A 19,228-nucleotide genomic window follows, 5' to 3' on the forward strand; every position below is an offset into this window, starting at 1 on the left:
ACTCAATGGCTGACTGCCCCAGTATGGAATGGAAAAATGGTGTCCCTGATCCTGCACAATTAGTGAGGAAGGTGGGAATGACCCCCAGCGAAGGCTTTGGACCCTGACCCACAGATACCTTGTTAATGGGGATTTTTAAGGCGTGGAAGGCTGCTGACACTACCTTAGGCCCCTTAAGGGTTTGGGCAGACTGTCAATGGAAAATGTTAGCCGAGGCCAAAGGTCTTGGTCAGCTGGGGATGTAGAAGTGGGCTTATCAGACCACAGGCTGAATGCAACACGATGGTGTGGCAAGCCTTGAGCAGCTCAAGGGAGTCCTGACTCCATCTGCTTGTTTCTTAGGAGAGCTTCTGACAAAGTCCTCTTCAGGGGCAATGATACTAATACTAAAACCATTCAAGGGGCCATAGCTGCCTGGACTTACTGGAAACTTAGAAAAGACAAACTCAGAGTGCTGCCCATGAATTCTACAAACAACACCCCACCTGGCCTAAATCCAAATTACTATGAACAGTAAGACTTCCCCTCTCCTAAGCCAGACAAGCTTCCTACAGCCAGGCGTCTACTTAAGTGTGAACCCTGCAATGAACAAGAGAGGTTACTTTGGATCCTAAGCGGGGGGGGGGGGGGGGGGGGGGCGCTCAAGATTGGATGATCTCTAGTAAATTGGTTTAACAGTTCCAATCATTACTAGGGTTAGATGACAATTCTCAGCAGGTGTCTCCTCTGGAAACAGCCCCTCCTTCATATCTGGCCATATCCCCCATACGGATCCAGTGGTCCATGTTCATGGAAAACAGACCCTTCTGGTAGACAATCGCCCTTTTATCTTTCTCCACGTTAATAGTAATCTGGGCAGGGCGCAGTGGCTCATGCCTGTAATCCCAGCACTTTGGGAGGCCGAAGCAGGTGGATCACTGGAGGTCAGGAGTTAAACACCAGCCTGGCCAACATGGTGAATCCCCATCTCTACTAAAAATACAAAAATTAGCTGGGTGTGGTGGCGGGCACCTGTAATCCCAGCTACTCGGAAGGCCGAGGCAGGAGAATTGCTTGAACCCAAGAGCAGAGGTTGCGGTGAGCCGAGATCATGCCATCGCACTCCAGCCTGGACGACAAGAGCAAGACTCCGTCTCAGAAAAAAATAGTAATCTGGACTCCAAAAAATAAACAACACTGGGTGACCAAATCTCATATTACGGGAAATGCTCATGCTTTAAAGGGACCTGTGGACTTTGCACCCTGGCTTGAACTAAGTCAGCGTGACAGCCTGTAATCCTTCCAAGGGGAATGGTTTGGGAGGATTAATTAAAGGGATAATTACCCACTTAACTGTTAGTATTGGCCTGGTTTTGCTACAATGTGCGTCCCATTATTGGAATGGATCTCCTCAGTCGCTATGTAACTCACGGAACAAGCCCAAGTCTTTCACACTATTGGTGGGTGCCGGGGGTGAACTTTCCCCTCGTGGTGCAGGTGGTAAACATGCTACCTTACTGCTGAGGCAGGACATGGAAGGATTACTGCCTGTCACAGCTGACTTAGTTCAAGCAGGGGTGCGAAGTCCACAGGCTCACCCCCACCCTTTCTCAGAGAGCTGGTTTCATACGGCTGGATTCTTTTGTCACAGTCTGCATTTCATCCTAGGATTTTCCTGATTCCCTAAATGAATTTTATTTTTTTTGAGACAGGGTCTGGCAGCCTCGAACCCCTGGGCTTAGGTGATCCTCCCACCTCAGCCCCCAAGCAGCTGGGACCACAGGCACGTGCCACCAGGCTCAGCTAATTTTTACTTTTTTTTTTTTTTTGTAGAGATCAGCCTCTCTATGTTTCCCAGGCTGGTCTCAAACTCCTAGCCTCAAGCAATCCTCCTGCCTTAGCCTCCAAAAGTGCTGGGATTACACGCATGGGCAACTGCATCCAGCTAGACAACCTCTCTTCTTGCAACACTGTTTCCTTGTGGGCTTATTAACATGCTAATTACCAGATTCCACAGGAAGATGGATTACAGAGCAGTAAGACAGGCTGGGTTCACCCTGGAAGATGACCAGTAGTGACAGCCTCTATAACAATGACACAGGTGGGGACCACCATGGGAAGATGGAGGTTCTGGGGAACTGCTACCGGCTGCAGGGCTGAGAGCGACATATCTGACATTTGTTCATTGTTCATCTGTTCATACAGTCATTCTTGCATGAGTTTACTGGACACCTGCTGTGAGCAGGCACTGAGTGGCACAAAAATTCCTAGAACAGTCTCATCAGAGAAAAGACACACACAGAAAGAGAAATTACACTACAATGCAGTTATGGAAACTCATTCAACAAAACTTTACTGAATGCTTACTTACTATTTGTCCAGGTACCGTTATTGATGCTGGAAAAAGAGAAAAGGACATCATTTTGCCCTCAGGGAGCTCACAGTCTAACGGAGAGAGAGACATGTGAACCAACTACAACTTCTGTGGTATAAGAAAACACTAAATTAGAGACATGTTCAAAGTAGTGCAGGGGAGAGAGCGGAGTGAGACTTCCTGGAGTCATCCAGAAGGGCTTCTCGGCAGGTAAGTTGTGGCTGACCCACACAGATGTTAATTATAGCAAGAAAAGGTCTTTCACAGTGTTCCCTGTGTGTCAGGCAGGCTAGAGGTCTTGTCAAAAGTACGGCATATGTATCACATGCAAAATGGTTTGAAGTAGAATGTGGACCAATTTTTAATCTTTTACTTATGCATCTAAATGTGCATTACAAAAAAACATAATGAGAAAACCAAACTTTCACCAATATGATTGCTCAGAGTGAGGCTAAAGGAACGAGTTTTAAAACTGATTTGAATCACAAATAGCGCTTAGATGTGGAGAGCATCTTAAATGTGGTTTGCCAATGACTGGATTTTGGAAAGCACTGATACATGCATCTTTTTTTTTTTGAGATAGAGTCTTGCTCTGTTGCCAGGCTGGAGTGCAGTGGCGTGATATCGGCTCACTGCAATCTCCACCTCTCAGGTTCAAGCAATTCCCCTGCCTCAGCCTCCCCGAGTAGCTGTGACTCCAGGCACGCACCACTATGCCCGGCTAATTTTTTGTATTTTAGTAGAGACAGGGTTTCACCATGATGGCCAGGAAGGTCTCGATCTCCTAACCTCATGATCTGTCCACCTCGGCCTCCCAAAGTGCTGGGATTACAGGCGTGAACCACCACACCCAGCCATATGCATCTTATTTTAGTGAGATGAGATGTAGGAGCTAGCGAGGTAGGGAAAAGGAAGAACAGTAGACACAAGGAACACCAACTCAAAGCACACAGGAGAGAGTGCACGGGCTGCCTGAGAACAGGTAGTGGTGAAGCACAGTGGGCTGCGGGGCACACGGAGAGCTGGAGAGTGTGCGGGAGCAGAACCCCTGCTTCTCTGTTCCACTGCCTGTGTAAATGTCTCAGATCGGTTCCCATGGTCATGTCTCTCCAGGAAGCTTCCAGGGTAACACCATGTTACCCTCCCTTATGTCAAGCTTGTCCAACCCGTGACCCAGGATGGCTATGAATGCAGCCCAACACACATTTGTAAACTTTGTTAAAACATTATGAGATTTTTTTTTTTTTTAGCTCATCAGCTATCATTATTGTATTTTACGTGTAGCCCAAGACAATTCTTCTTCTAACATGGCCCAGGGAAGCCAAAAGATTGGACCTCCCCACTTTAAGATAAGCGGTTGTTGACTTTAAGACAAAAAAGGACACTTTATAATGACAAAAAAATCAATCCATCAGGAATACACACCATTATAAACATAATGTACCAAACAACTGAGCACTAAAACACATGAAGCAAAAACTGATAACACTGAAGGGAGAAACAGACGACTTAACAAAAGAAGACTTCAATGCCCAACTTTCAATAATGGACGGAACAGCTAGGCAGAAGATCAGCAAGGCAACAGAAGGCTGAACGACACTCTAAACCAGCTACACCTACAGACCTCTGCAGAACACCCAATCACAGAACACACATTCTTCTGAAGAGCATGTGAAACATTTGCCAGGATACATCAAATGCTAAACCATAAAACAAGCCTCAATAAAATTAAAAGGACTGATATCACACAAAGTCTGTTCTGTGATCAAAATGGAATGAAATTAGAAATCGATAATAGAAGGAAATTTGAGAAATTCATAAATATGTGGAAATTAAATGACTCCTAAATACCAATGGGTCAAAGAAGAAATCAGAAGGAACATTTAACAGTATTTGAAATAAATGAAAATGAAAACACAATATACAGAAATTTATGGGATGCAGTGAAAACAGTACGTACAGGGAAATGTACAGCTATAAACACCTATATTAGCCAGACATGGTGGCTCACGCCTGTAGTCGCAGCTACTTGGAAAGCTGAGGCAGGAGGATCATTTGAGTCCAGAAGTTTGAGACCAGCCTGGACAATATAGCAAGATCTCATTCCAAACCAAAAACAAAAAACCCCCCAAACCCCACCTATATTTAAAAAGAAGGATCTCAAATCAAGAATTGAAACTTCCACTTAAGAAACAGAAAAAAAAAGAGCAAGCAAAATCCAAAGTAAGCAGAAAGGAAATAATAAAGATTAAAGCAGAAATAAATAAAACACAATAGAAAAACAATCAAGGAAAATCAATAAAAGTAAAAATAGATTATTTTAAAAGATCAACCAAGTTTCTAAACCTTTAGCTAGACTGACTAATAAAAAAGAGAGAAGGCAAATTACTAAAGTCAAGAATAAAAGAGAAAGGCCAGGTACAGTGGCTCACACCTGTAATCCCAGCTCTTTGGGAGGCTGAGGCAGGAGGATGGAGACCAGCTTGGGCAAGATAGCAAGACTCTATCTCTCTAAAAAAAATAAAAAAAAAAAAACACCTGAAAATTAGCCAGGCATGGCTAGGCGTGGTAGCTCATGCCCGTAATCCCAACACTTTGGGAAGCTAAGGTGGGAGGATCACTTGAGGCCAGGAGTTTCAGACCAGTGTGGGCAACATAGTGAGATTGCCTCTACAAAAAAACAAAAAACTTAGCCAGGTGTGGTGGTGCACACCTATAGTTCCAGCTACTCAGGAGGCTGAGGTGGGAGGATTGCCTGAGCCTAGGAGGTCAAGGCTGCAGTCAAGCTATGATTGCACCACTGCACTCCACCCAGAATGACAGAGTGAGACTCTGTCTCAAAAAAAAAAAGGGGGGGGCGAGGGAGGCCAAGGCAGGAGGATTACTTGAGGCCAGGAGCTTGAGACCAGGCTGGGAAACATAGTGAGACCCTAGCCCTACAAAAAAGTAAAACAAAAATTAGCTAGGCATGGTGGCTTATGCCTGTAGTCCCAGCTACTCAAGAGGCTGAGGCAGGAGGATCACTTGAGCCCAGGAATTCGGGGCTACAGTGGGCCATGATCAAGCCACTGATTTCTAGCCTGGGTGACAGAGCAAGACCCTGTCTCTATAAAATAAAAATTAAGAAAGAATAAAAGAGAGGGAATCAATGCTGACCTTACAACAATAAAAGGGATAATAGGGGAATCATTTAAATTGTATGCCAGCAAATCCAATAACTAAGATGAGATGCAGAAATTCCTACAAATGAACAAACTATCGAAAAACTTTCCACAAAGAAAATGCCAGACCCAGATGGTTTCAATTGTAATTCCACCAAATGTTTAAAGAATTAATACAAATCCTTCACAAACTTTTCCAAAAAATAGAAGATGGAACATTTCTAATTCATTCTGTGAGGGGCCAATATATTCTGATGTTAAAACCAGACAAAGACATTGCAAGAAAACTACAGATCAATAGCCCCTAAAAAATAAGGATGAAAAAATCTTCAACAGAGTACTAGCAATCCAATTCCAGCAACTTTTTTTTTTTTGAGATGAAGTCTTGCTTTGTCACCAGACTGGAGTGCAGTGGTGCAATCTTGGCTCACTCCAACCTCTGCCTTCCGGGTTCAAGTGATTTTCCTGCCTCAGCTTCCCAAGTAGCTGGGACTACAGGCATGCGCCACCACGCCCAGCTAATTTTTTGTATTTTTAGTAGAGACAGGGTTTCACCATGTTGGCTAGGATGGTCTTGATCTCTTGACCTTGTGATCTGCCCTCCTTGGCCTCCCAAAGTGCCGGGACTACAGGCATGTGCCACCGACCCTGGCCAGCAACTTATTTTTAAAAAGATTATGCACTGTAACCAAGTAGAATTTACCCCAGGAATGCAAAGTTGGCGTAACACTAGAAAAAATCAATTAATGTAACATGTCAATACAATAGGATAAAAACCACATGATCATCTCAATAGATGCAAAGTACTTGACAAAATTCAGTACCTCTTCATAATAAAATAACTCAAACTAGGAATAAAAGGCAACTCCTCAACCTGATAAAGGGTATCTATGAAAAATATCACAGCTAACATCATCCCTACCAGTGAAACACTGAAGGCTTTCCTCTTAACTTCAGGAACAAGATGACAATGTACATATGCGCTTGTTATTTCTGTTCATTGCTATACTAAAGGTTCCAGTCAACTAGGCAAAGAAAATAAATAAATTCATCCAGAGTGGAAAGGAAGAAGTAAATTTATTTCTATTTGCAGAAGATACGATCTTGCATATAGAAAAGCCTAAAGAATCCACTAAAAGAGTATTAAAATTAATAAACAAGTTCAGGCCAGGTGCAGTGGCTCACACCTGTAATCCCAGCACTTTAGGAGGCCAAGGTGGGTGGATCACTTGAGGCCAGGAGTTTGAGACCAGCCTGGGCAACATGGTGAAACCTCGTCTCTACTAAAAATACAAAAATTAGCTGAGCATGGTGGTGCGTGCCTGTAATCCCAGCTACCTGGGAGGCTAAGGCAGAAGAATCACTTGAACCTGGGAGGCAGAGGTTGCAGTGAGACGAGATTGCGCCTCTGCACTCCAGCATGGGTGACAGTGCGAGACTCCATCTCAAAAAAACAATAATAATAATAAACAAGTTCAGCAAGCGAGCAGGATACAACATCAATACAGAAAAACCAACAGTATTTTATACAATATTGAAAAATCTAAAAATGGAATTAAGAAACAACATTTACAATAGCATCAGAAAGAATACTTAAGAATAAACTTAACAAAAAATGCAAAACTTGTACTCTGAAAACTACAATTGTTGAACAAAATTAAAGAAAATCTAAATAAAATGGAAAAACATTCCATATTCATAAGTCTGTAGACTTAACAGTCAAGATGGTGTTGGGTGTGGGGGCATGCACCTATAGTCCCAGCTACTCAGGAAGCTGAGGAGAGAATCGCTTAAGCCCAGGAGTTCATGGCTGCAGTGAGCTATGATCACACCATATACTCAGCCTGGCAACAGAGGAAGGCCTCATCTCAAAAAAAAAAAGTATATATTGTCAAGATGGCAACACGTCCCAAATCCAAATTGATCTACAGATGCAATGTAATCCCTATCAAAATCCCAGTTGGCTTCTTTGCAGATATCAACAAGAAGATCCTACAATTCATATAGAACTTTGGGGGACTCAGAATAGCCAAAACAATCTGAAAAAGAATGAAGTTGAAGGATTTACACTTCCTGATTTCAAATCTTCTTACAGTGCTATAATAATCAAGAAAGCATGGTACTGGCAAAAGGACATACAGATAAATGGAATAGAATGGAAAGTCCAGAAATAAACCCTTACACATGTATGTTCAATTTATTTTTAAAAGTTAAACAGACTATTTTTAAAGCAATTTTAGGCTTACAGAAAAATTGATGGCTGGACAAGGTGGCTCACACCAGTAATCCCAGCACTTTGGGAGGCTGATGTAAGAGGATCTCCTGAGGCCAGGAGTTTGAGACCAGTGCAGACAACATAGTGAGACCCCGTCTCCATCTCTACAAAAAATGGAAATAATTAGCCAGGCATGGTGGCGTGTGCCTGTAGTCCCAGCTACTCAGGAGGCTGAGGTGGGAGGATTGCTTGAGCCCAGGAAATCGAGGCTGGAGTGAGCTGTGATTGTGCCCCTGTACTTCAGCCTGGGTAACAGAATGAGACCCTGTCTCAAAAATAAAAATAAAATAAAATAAAATAAAAACTGAGCAGGAAGTACAGAGAATTTCCATATGTCCCCCTCCCCATGCTGTCCCCCCCCCCCAGTTTCCTATAGTATTAACATCTTGCACTAGTATGGTACATTTGTTACAATCAATAAACCAATATTAACACATTGTTATTGCTATCAAAGTTCAATTAAATTTTGACAAGGGTGCCGACACCATTCAATGAAGGAAAGAGTTTTTGCAATAAATGAAGCTGGGACAACTGTATAGTCACACACAAAAGAATGATTTGGGACCCCTACCTCATGCCAATCTCTTAGAAGAAACACAGGAGTAAATCTTGCATTAGGCAATGGATTCCTAGTTATTACACCAAAAACACAGACAAATAAGAAAAAATAGATACACTGAATTCCATAAAAATTAAGAACTTTTGTGCTTCAAAGGATACTATGAAGAAAGTAAAAAGACAATCCATAGAATGGCAGAACATTTTTGCAAATCATTTATCTAAGGAGCTTATATACAGAATTTATAAAGAACTCCTATGCTCCACAAGAAAAAGACAAATAACCCAATGTTTTAAATGGGCAAATAATCTGAATAGACATTTGTCCAAAGAAGAGATACAAACGGCCAAAAAGCACATGAAAAGATGCTCAACATCATTAGCCATCAGGGAAATGTCAAAACCACAATGAGATGCTACTTCACATCTACTGCAAGGGCTAAAACAACAATAACAGAAAACAAACCTACAGAAAAAAAGTGTGAGGATGTGGAGAAATGGGAATCCTCAAACGTTTGCTGGTGGAAATGTAAAATAGTGCAGCTGCTTTGGAAAACTGTTTGGCAGTTCATCAAAAGGTTAAAAATGCAGTTACCATATGATCTGGCAATTCCATTCTTAGTTATAAACCCAAGAGAACTGAAAACATGTCCACACAAACACTTGTACATGAATGTTCATAGCAGCATTATTGATCATAGCCAAAAAAGTGTAAACACAAATGTTTATCAACTAACGAATGAATAAGCACCATGTGGCATATCCATAAAATGAATATTATTCAGTCATTACAAGAAAGGCTACAATATGGATGACCTTAGAGAACCTTATACAAAGGGAAAGAACCCAGACACAAAAGGCGACACATTGTAGGATTCCATTTATATTAAGCGTAAAGAATAATCAGATCCATAAAGTAGATCACTGGTTGCTGAGGACTGGTAGGAGGGGAAATGGGGAGTGTTATGGGACTTCTTTTTGGGGTGATAAGAATATCTAAACATGGATTGTGGGGAAAGTTACATAACTGTGAATATACAAAAAAAAAAAAAAACCATTGAATTATCTCTTTAAAATGACTTTGTAGCATGTGAATTAAATCTCAGTAAAGCTGTTACATTAAAAGAAAAAGCTAAAGTAAAAACAATACCTTTCAAGAATTGTATTGTAATCATATTAGACCACGTGATGAAATCCTCAAAAGTGTGGGGCAGGTGGTAAATCCTGGCCAAGGCTCCTGGACCCAGGCAGGCTGGCAGTGCGGCATTGCGCTGAAGGCGCTGAAGTTGCAGTGGATGCATTCCGGGCCAGTGATATGATGTGGACAGGAAAAGCCTTTTGTTCTGAGAAAAATGGAGGATTGAAACCTCTTCATGTCTTTTTCCCAGGCCCTGATTTAGGAAGACCAAAACAGGGACTTCTACAGTAGCGGTTTAATCAGCAGATGCTGGGTGGTCGCCTCTGCACATGGCCTGGTGGGCGGAGCGCCTTACCGCGTCACACTGGGTGGATGGGCCTGTGTGTGGCCTCTCTCCAGCTGTGGCTGACAGTACTCACTCAGCCCAGGCTTCCAGGCCCTCCTGGGCCCTCCTATCCACTGAAGGAAACGGGAGATGAGTGGGCAATGGAGAAGCCTTTGGAGTCAGAGGTAAATCCATGACTTGACCACTTACTGCTGTGAGACCCTGGACAGCCGGATATAGAGTTTTTGTTCTAGCACTGGCCCCGGGAATCCCCAGAACTGGGCCTCTTACCCACACCATTGCCTGTAATCCACAAACCTAGGAGGTAGGAGTGGCTTTCTTTCCCCGATCCTCCCTCTCCCTGAGTCCCAGAGTTACTGGGCAAACTTGGTTGACCACAGGCATCCAGGCAGTCTCAACTTGGTTTTGTTGTTTTGACACAGTTGTCATTTTTGCAGTTACCCTTGTAATGTAAAAGGTTTTCTTTTTTCCCTTTTTCTTTTTTCCCCCTATTTTCTTTTCTCTCCTTCTCCCAGTCTCCTGCCTTCCTTTCACCCTCCAAAAGAAGTCTAACTATTAGAGTTAGAAGCAAAATTTAAAGAAAGTGGTTTAAAACTCAGAGAGCCAGGGCTGGGGGTAGTGGCTCACACCTGTAATTCCAGCACTTTGGGAGGCTGAGGCAGGTGGATCACCTGAGGTCAGAAGTTCAAGAGCAGCCTGGTCAACACTGAAACCCCATCTCTACTAAAAATACGAAAATTAGCTGGGCCTGGTGGCGCATGCCTGTAATCCCAGCTACTCATGAGGCTGAGGCAGGAGAGTCACTTGAACCCAGGAGGTGGAGGTTGCAGTGAGTGGAGGTCATGCCATTGCACTCCAGCCTGGGCAACAGAGAGATACTCAGTCTCAAAAAAACAAAAACAAAACAAGTCAGAGAGCCAGAAAATAGGAATTTTAGAGTAAGGAGCTGGGGCAATTACATGCTTTGGTGGCGTTTAAGAATCTGGGGGCCCCAAAGCCAGCCCTGGGCATTTCTTGGGTATCATGTGCCTCTCTGTGGGGGCAGTGCTTCAAAGCCTCCCACTCAGGAGATCTTTGTCAGCAGTGTGATGAGTGGGAAGAGAAAGGCGTACAGCAGTGCGCATGCCAGGCCCTATATGCTTTTAAAAAGGGACTTTCTATAGCTATGGACACTCCTATAAGAGAGCAGAAACTGATTTCCTCCCTGTGGTAGGGAGATTTTTCTTACCCTTTTGAACTGTTTCTTTTTTTAACCATGAGGAGGTTACTTTCCATCTAAAAAGTAATAATATAAAAACCACATGGGGGTGAATGGTATAGAGCCAAGAAGTGCCTGCTCCAGAGGCTGCAAGCTAGGGCTCCCGCAGCATAGCTGCTGCTCACTCTGCTGGAGGCCTCTTCTGGGTGCATCTTCATGAGTTACAAGAAGCACATTACTTTGACCCCAAAGGTAATTATCTTGACTCACTAACTATCTGAATCAGCATATTTGGCTTGGAATCACATAGCTACTACTCCAAACCTACTCTTTCTTGAAAGAGCAAAGGTTTTTGGTTGGTTGGTTGTTTTACCATTTATAGACATTCAAAGGACTCTTAAGGCAATATTAAGACTTGTTAACTGGATGGGTGTGGTGGCTCATGCCTGTAATCCCAGCACTTTGGGAGGCCAAGGCTGGAGGAGCATTGCTTGAGTCCAGAAGTTGGTTACTGGCCTGGGCCATCATAGTGGGACTAACGTTGTCTCTACTAAAAAAAAAAAAAAAAAGAAAAAAAAGACTTGTTGATATGGTTTGGCTGTGTCCCCAGCGACATCTTATCTTGAATTGTATCTCCCACAATTCCCACGTCATGGGAGGAGCCCAGTGGGAGGTGATTGAATTGTGGGGGTGGGTCTTTCCTGCACTGTTCTCGTGGTAGTGAATCAGTCTCATGAGATCTGATGGTTTTAAAAACAGGAGTTTTCCTGCACAAGCTCTCTCTTTGCCTGCTGCCATTCATGTGAGACGTGACTTGCTCCTCTTGCCTTCTGCCATGATTGTGAGGCCTCCCCAGCTATATGGAACTGGAAGTCTTTAAACCTTTTTCCTGTATAAATTACCCAGTCTTGGGTATGTCTTTATCAGCAGCATGAAAATGAACTAATACCCTTGTTACATATTTTGAGCCATGGAAAGTGCTCAATTTTGAATAAGTATATGACCTTGAAGGGTGGCAATTTTCACCAAGATGGATACCACAATATTTGAATGTTTACCATACGCCAAACAGTTCCCACACATAATATCTTATTTTCTTCTAATAACACCTCTATAAGGTAAGTGCTATTATTACTCCCACAGAGACCAATTAGGGAAATGACTTATTCAAAGTCAAAGAGTTAGTAAAACTATTAGAGCCAGGATCTGAGGCTAGGTCTGGTTAAACTCCAGAGCCTGAGCACATAATCCTTACACTACTATGAACTGTGGGAAGGGAAATACAAGTTCACACATCACCAAATCCAGTGCCAAGTTAAGCAGATCAAAAACATAATAGTCACTTGGAGGATAACCACAATGAGGTAGCCCTACCTATTAGGCACCTGCTGGATGCTGGGCATCCTGCTGGGCACATCCATCCCCATGACCTCTCTGTGCACTGACATCTGACGTCTTTCTCAGGGAGAAGGAAACTGAAGCTCATGGGGGTGAAGTGACTTTTGCCCTAGGCCAGATAGCCCATAGGTGCAGAAAGGAGATAAGACTCAGGGTCACATGACCCCAAAGCACCCTCCCTTGCCACTTCTATTCTTGCTCCTGTTCTCTACTCTAAGTGATCCAGATGGGCTCCTGCATGAGTAGATGAAAAGACCACCCTGAAGAATGTTCATTCCTTCCTCATTGCAATACTGCCACGGCCCTGCTTGGCCCGAAGGTGGGGTGTGGTCTGGGGCAAGCATGTTCTTCCCCTCCCTTCCCAAACCAGAAGCTGGGACTGTACTGATCTAGAAGGGGAGGACAAGGACAGTGAGTCGCTGGGGCTCTTTCTCTTCCCTCAGCCCTGCTTCCTGGTTCCTCCAGGAACCTCACTGACAGCAAGCTTTGTGCTGGCTTCCATTCTGAAGTGGAGGCTCCTGGCTGGGTGTCGCCTGGACACTTTGTTCCTGGTGGGCACTGTGCACTCACAAGAAGGCTGGGCCAAAATGGGTCTGTTTCCAGTGGTATTTCATCAATAAGGAAGATCACTGAGGCTGTGACTCCAGACAGGGTTGTGAAAATAACTAGGAATGAAAAAAATAGCTGGATCAAAGGTTACAAAGGGTTGGATACATTGGCTCACACTTGTAATACCAGCACTTTGGGAGGCTGAAGTGGAGGATCACTTGAGGCCAGGAGTTTGAAACTAGCCTGAACAACATAGTGAGATTCCCTCTCTACAAAAAAAAATTTAATAAGACTATATTTTAAAAAATGCAATCAAGGTATTAACTGGGGGGAAAAAAGAAAGAAAAAAAAGGGTTACAGAGAACCCTGCTTGACTGAAGGGGCTTCGCACACTGCCATTTTACCCACATACTGATAGAAGAAAATGCTTCAAGGAGACCTCATTTGCCCAGATAACTTCCTTTAATTAAGAAATTTCAAAAAATTCCCTGAATGGTTTAGATAATATGTTTGTCCAATTATGACTTCACAAGGGATCTGAAGCAATGTAGTTCTGGTCCAGAGCCGTCAGTGCTGAGGAGATTCCCAGTGTCCACAGCTGCTGCTCCCAAGCTCACTGCTGGTCTTTCTCTGGACTCTCTTCCTGGGCAATAACTTGAAAGAAGCTGAAGTTTGTTAGCTCCATGACTCTACCTGGAGCTCCAGCCTTACACATCCCAATCAGGATGGGGCATCTCCCTGGCTCGACGAGCCACAGGGGCTCCAAACCTGCCTGACTTTTCATCTCCCACAGAACGTTCTCATACACAGTGTTCTGTTATGGGCACTGTTGCTCCACCACTCACCCAGGCCTAGCTTCCTGCCTCTCTAACAGCCAATGGCGACCAAGTCCTAGCAGTCCTATCTCTAAAAGTCCTCCCTATCTGTCGTCTCCCCTTCGTTTTCCCAGTTACTCCAGTTACTGTCCTACTCAAGGACCCCCCTCCCATCTGGGCTACTACAACCACATGGTCCATCCCTTGCTTCAATCATAGAATTCTTTCTTCAGATCAAAGCATATTCAGACACCCGATACGGTAACAAAAGTAAGCTATCCTGGAAGGAAGAAGGAATCAGGAGGCAGAGGTATGAAATACCTGTGGCCTGTATCTCACCTTCTGAGTGAGGTAGAATCCTGCCTCATCTCTTGCCTGGAATTCCTGCGGTTCCCTGAATACACACCGTGAAGTTTCCATTTTTGAGATGGATCATTTCTTCTGCTCACAGTGTCTGCCTTTTTTGTCTGCCCAGCACATGGTTAAAGCATGAGATGTGAAACCAGGAAGAACCAGGTCTGAATCTTAGCTCCTCCAGTGGTAGCTCCAAACCTTGGTCCTTTCTGAGCCTGCTTCTTCAACCCTAAGGTAAAAGTAATATCAGTATTTATGTTACACACCTGTTCATGGCATTAAATAATGCTATATTTAAGTTGCTTAGCAGAGAGATGGTAAGCACTCAACAAATGTTCACACATCATAATTTTCCTTACCCTTCATGAGTCAACTCGACAGCACCTCCTCCACGAAGCTTTCCCCAATCTCCTCCAGCTGTCAGGAGGCACCATTCTGACTCCCTCCTCACACTGTGACCTCATTAAGGGCAGAGGCTATCTTGTTCATTTTTGGTTCTCTGCTATTCAGTAGTATCCATCACTTAGTAGAGCTCAGTGTTCACTGAATTAGTTAATTAACAAAAAAGGGAGGAAGTATGATCATTCATTAATGAAATGTATTGAACATGTACTGTGTGACAATGTTCTGGCTGCTGGGGATACATCTGTGAATAAACAGAGGGAGTTCTTGCCCTCATGGAGCTCCCATTCTAATGAGGAGGATACACTCCATAAACAACTACATGTATAGTATACTAGATAATGCAAAGTGCTTTGGGAAAAAATAAAGCAGATTAGGGGTAACAAGGCAAGAAGCAGTTGTTGCTTTTTTTTTTTTTTTTTTCAAGATGGAGTCTGACTCTGTCACCCAGGCTGGAGTGCTATGGCGCAATCTCAGCTCACTCCAACCTTCACCTCTCAGGTTTGAGTGATTCTCCCGCCTCAGCCTCCCAAGTAGCTGGGATTACAGGTGCCCGCAACCATACCCGGCTAATTTTTTTTGTATTTTTAGTAGAGACGGGGTTTCGCCAGGTTGGCCAGGCTGGTCTCGAACTCCTGATCTCAGGTAATCTCCCTGCCCTGGCCTCCCAAAGTGCTGGAATAACAGGCGTGAGCCACTGAGACTGACCTTGTTGCTGTTTATGTTAGCTCAGAGAAGGCCTCACAGAAAAGGTGACGTCTGAACAGAGAGCTGAAGAAAGTGAGGGAGAAGGCGCATGGACATTAGACAGTGGGAAGATAGGGAAGAACACAACCCAGATCAAGGGAGAAGCCAAGTGTAAAGGCCCTGAGGGGACAGCGTGCTGCACGGAAGGCCAGCCAGCGGCGGCCCGGGCTGGAGTGCTACGAAATGAGGGCAGAGAAGCAGTGGGGCGGGGGTCCTGTGGGGTGCAGATCGTGGGTCATGTGGGGCTCCACCATTCCTTCATGAAGATGCTCATGATTATTGCTTGATTACTTTCTTGGGCATCTTGAAAATCCTGTCCTCCTACCTATGTTAAAATGCAGCAGAAGGGAAAAGTCCTAGCCTTACTCAGTCTTAATGAGTACAGATGAAGTTGTTTTACATTAATATCTAAATCTCAATGGTTTGAGTTCTCACCTGTGCAAATGTAGAATGTCCCAGCTCCAGGAAAATCCTTTTCCCCTTAGTATTTCCAGGAATCCTAGGGGCATGTCCATGGTTGTATGATCCTAAACCAGTTGCTGGGGCTGGTCAGGTTGTGCTTTGGCAGCATCAGGCTCCAGTGGTCCTACGGACACACCATAGCAGGGCGCTCCACTCACCTCACCAGCTCCTACGTCATCCAGAGGATTTATCATTATTCTGAGACTCCACAGGGCCTTGCCTGTGGATCCAGAAAGCTACCACTGTGCCGCAATACAAGACACTACTTTTGGGAGGTGAGAACATTCCGTCTGGGTTCAGATGAGAGGGGCTGTTCCACAGCAACATTTTTTGAACTCCAGTGTTACAGTGTCTATGGACACAGCTTTTAGTTCATACCTAGAGCCCTTCTCTCCCCAGGGAGCAAACTTACCTTCAAGTTGGCTGGTTCAGGACATACCTGGACAGCAGCTTGCCTCCAATCTTCTATCTTCTTGGGAAGCTGGGCTTGCTGTCAGACTGGTCTTTTTCTTAAGGTAGATTTTCTCTTGAGGCTCCCATTAGTCTACGCAAGTAGGCCTCTGCCTGGGCCACTCCAGCACATTAGGCCTGTCAGTAATCAAAGCCAAGAGTGCACAAAGTTCCCGACTTTCTCCCAGGATCCCCAGGCCCAGCAAAAATCAATGAATGTGATGCCTGAGGAGGATTATTACCTAACTATGTACCAGTACTGCTGAATCCCACCTCCTACTCAGCTGGGACCCACTTAAGTTCTTCCTCAGGATATTAGCTTTATCAACATCCCAAGGCTTTCCATTTCTTATTCAAGGTGTGATCACATTGAGCAGTAACAGCAAAACCTGAAAGAGAATGGATACAGGTGTTCATTTCAGATGGTACAAGTTTAACAAAGTACAAGAGCAATTTAAAGTTTGACACAAAACCTCTAAGCATATATTTAAATCCTAGTATTTCATCCAGAAAACACCACAGCATAACTGAGAGCACTGGAGGCAGAAATAATTCAGTTTAGATCCATGGATTGCTTGCTATTTACTGTGTGACTCTGGGTAGCCATTTACTTTAAACCTATTTTTCCCACTTATAGAAAGGTAATGATGACCACTTGTTGGAAAACTTGAGGGTAATACTTGTAAAGGTCATAGTAAGACCCAACACCTCGGACCCAACACCTGGTGGGCACAAAGTCAGTTCTGCTTCCTTTCCTTTTCTGTAGAGAAATGCACAGGATATTCCTTATATGCCACTTACGCTATGGGATCGACGTAGGTTTTGTCCCTTATGCTATGGGATTGATTAGCTTTTGCTCTAAAAAGCTTTAAAAAAGAAAATTCATTACTATAAGATCAATTCGATTCCAACTTAATCTTATAGTAACTCTAAGGTATGATTATGCTGCAATTCTAGTGTATTTGATTCTTATTTCATATTGAACATCATTATATTCTCAATAAACCCTTAACAGGCTTTAACTGCCTCATAGCTTTCTCTCTGATTTCCTCGAAAAAAACAAAATAGCAATAATTAGGAAAGATCAGAAAATAAAAGCCAAGGAATGAAAAGTCTGAATAAAAGCTATTGCATACTCTTACATAGAAAAGATCTAGCTGATATGGTGGTTAGGAAGGCACACAGGATCTGGAGTCAGGAGACCTGGGCTTGAATTCTGACTCAGCCACTCAGTAGATGGGAGGCATCTTGGTCTCTATGGGCCATTTTCCTCATCTAAGATGCAAATATCATCTCACAGAATTACAATCGGTGTCAAATGACAAGTGCTATATGTTAGTTCAGTTCAACAAGCCAAATAGAGACAATCAGACAGACCTGGTCCCTGCCCCAGGGAGCTCACAGTCTCTTTGACCTGGGCCCTACTTTTTCCCTGATCTGGTTTTTAGTAGAGGCCAGCTTGGAATTTCTACTCATGACTACATTGACTGACTTCCAGGAGAGCCCTTCGAAACACCAGTGCTCACTGACCTAACCTTCTCTGCTGGTCTTACATAGAACTGGTCTGGAGAACTCACTCTATTTCCATGCTATCTCTAGCCAAAATACTTAACTACTTGCACAAAAATCATAAAATAAAGAATTACAAATAAATCACTCCCCCTGCAAACTCAAAGACCAGGCTCATCCCCTCTCCTGACTCTGTGTGGCAATATCATCCTTTGCCCAAAAGAGATCCTCTCATACTGGAGACCAAACTCCAGGTCCCTTTATTGCCAATCCTGTGCGTTTACATGCCATCATAATAAAATTTACAAAGTGTTTTCCCTAAAGCCTCACCCACTGCTACCCAGGTCAAGTAGAACCAAAGGATATCTAGCTGTCTGTCCTTGGGACTGACACACCCTGAATCTCTCCTCTCACATTTTTAAGCAGTTATGCCACAGAAAGAACCTTTGGGCCCAGGACCCTGGGTTTTGTAAGAACCAGTCTTTGGGAGAACAGACCCAAAACCTCTTCTAAAGTGAGTGGTGTTTTTACTAGCTGCTTCTTCAAACTTTGTAATTCGAGTCCTTCTTTAAAGTAACAAAAATGTTTTTAAAGTCTTCTGTTGAATCTCTTACCAAACAATAACCTTCAAGTTTTGGTGAAACCATTACTTTTATGTGGTGAGCTTGCTTAAAACAAGGCACACAAGTAATCCTGTGACGTACTTCATTTTCTTCAAAAAATGACGAACAAGCTTTGCGCAGTGGCAGTATCATAGCCAATGAGGTTTACTCAAGGAGTGATTATTGCTAATTGAAAAACTGATGAATATATGAAGTGCATGTCTGTAGCTTAGTAGTACAAAGTCAGCCAACTTGAGACCTTGGCTCAGGTATTTTTGCAACATTTCTAGCCCATGACTACACTGGGTAATCCTACCTCTTAGGACTTATCAAACATCTCTGTAATCCTTAAATATACAAGTAACAGACATCTACATCACTCCAAACGACACTCTACCTGCTCCAGGGGGAGTCTTACATCAGAGGCCTTCTGCTGCTGCAATAGGGGAAGATCACAGAAAGAGACAACATGGAGTTTGATTCAACAATTTCTGCCTGTCTGAGAAATTGTTGTACACAGGCAGGTGGGGAAGAGTTGGTTTATAAGCAGTGGTTACCAATGCCTTCCAAAAAACTGTGCAGTACTTTACTAGTAGTCTCTCTCTAGCCCCACCAGGACAATCTCAGCAGAAACTCTGCAGTTAGAAGGCAATAGAATGATATATTTAAAGTGATAAGAGAAAAACCTGTCAACAAAGATTTCTTTCTTTCTTTTTTTTTTGAGACAGGGTCTCACTCTGTGACCCAGGCTAGAGTGCAGTGGTGTGATTTCAGCCCACTGCAGCACTACACTACCTCCTGTAGTCAAGGGATCCTCCCACCTCAGCCTCCTGAGCAGCTGGGACTACAGGCATGAGCCATCACATTCAGCTAATTTTTCTACTTTTTGTAGAGATGGAGTTTTGCCATGT

The 19,228-nt window shown here is 43.6% G+C and overlaps 1 protein-coding gene and 1 pseudogene across 8 annotated transcripts in view; one reads left to right on the top strand and one right to left on the bottom strand.

Annotated features, from left to right (window-relative positions):
- The window catches only part of IWS1 (interacts with SUPT6H, CTD assembly factor 1), a 93,679-nt gene that overhangs the window by 20,552 nt on the left and 53,899 nt on the right, over positions 1 to 19,228 (bottom strand). The window contains exons 14-18 of one of the 8 annotated variants that reach the window (XR_004027238.1): positions 16,449 to 16,595; positions 16,196 to 16,344; positions 15,256 to 15,880; positions 14,505 to 14,688; positions 13,420 to 14,374 (exon numbers count right to left, since the gene is read on the bottom strand). The gene's annotated coding sequence lies outside the window, so the exon portion shown is untranslated. Of the gene's footprint in view, positions 1 to 13,419; positions 14,375 to 14,504; positions 14,689 to 15,255; positions 16,345 to 16,448; positions 16,596 to 19,228 lie in introns of those variants that run through there. The other 7 variants (XR_004027237.1, XR_004027235.1, XR_004027236.1 and 4 more) reach the window with 7 other exon arrangements.
- Positions 18,447 to 18,671, top strand: LOC115831981 (annotated as a pseudogene).

Source organism: Nomascus leucogenys, chromosome 20, assembly GCF_006542625.1.
Source record: "Nomascus leucogenys isolate Asia chromosome 20, Asia_NLE_v1, whole genome shotgun sequence".
NCBI lineage: Eukaryota > Metazoa > Chordata > Mammalia > Primates > Hylobatidae > Nomascus > Nomascus leucogenys.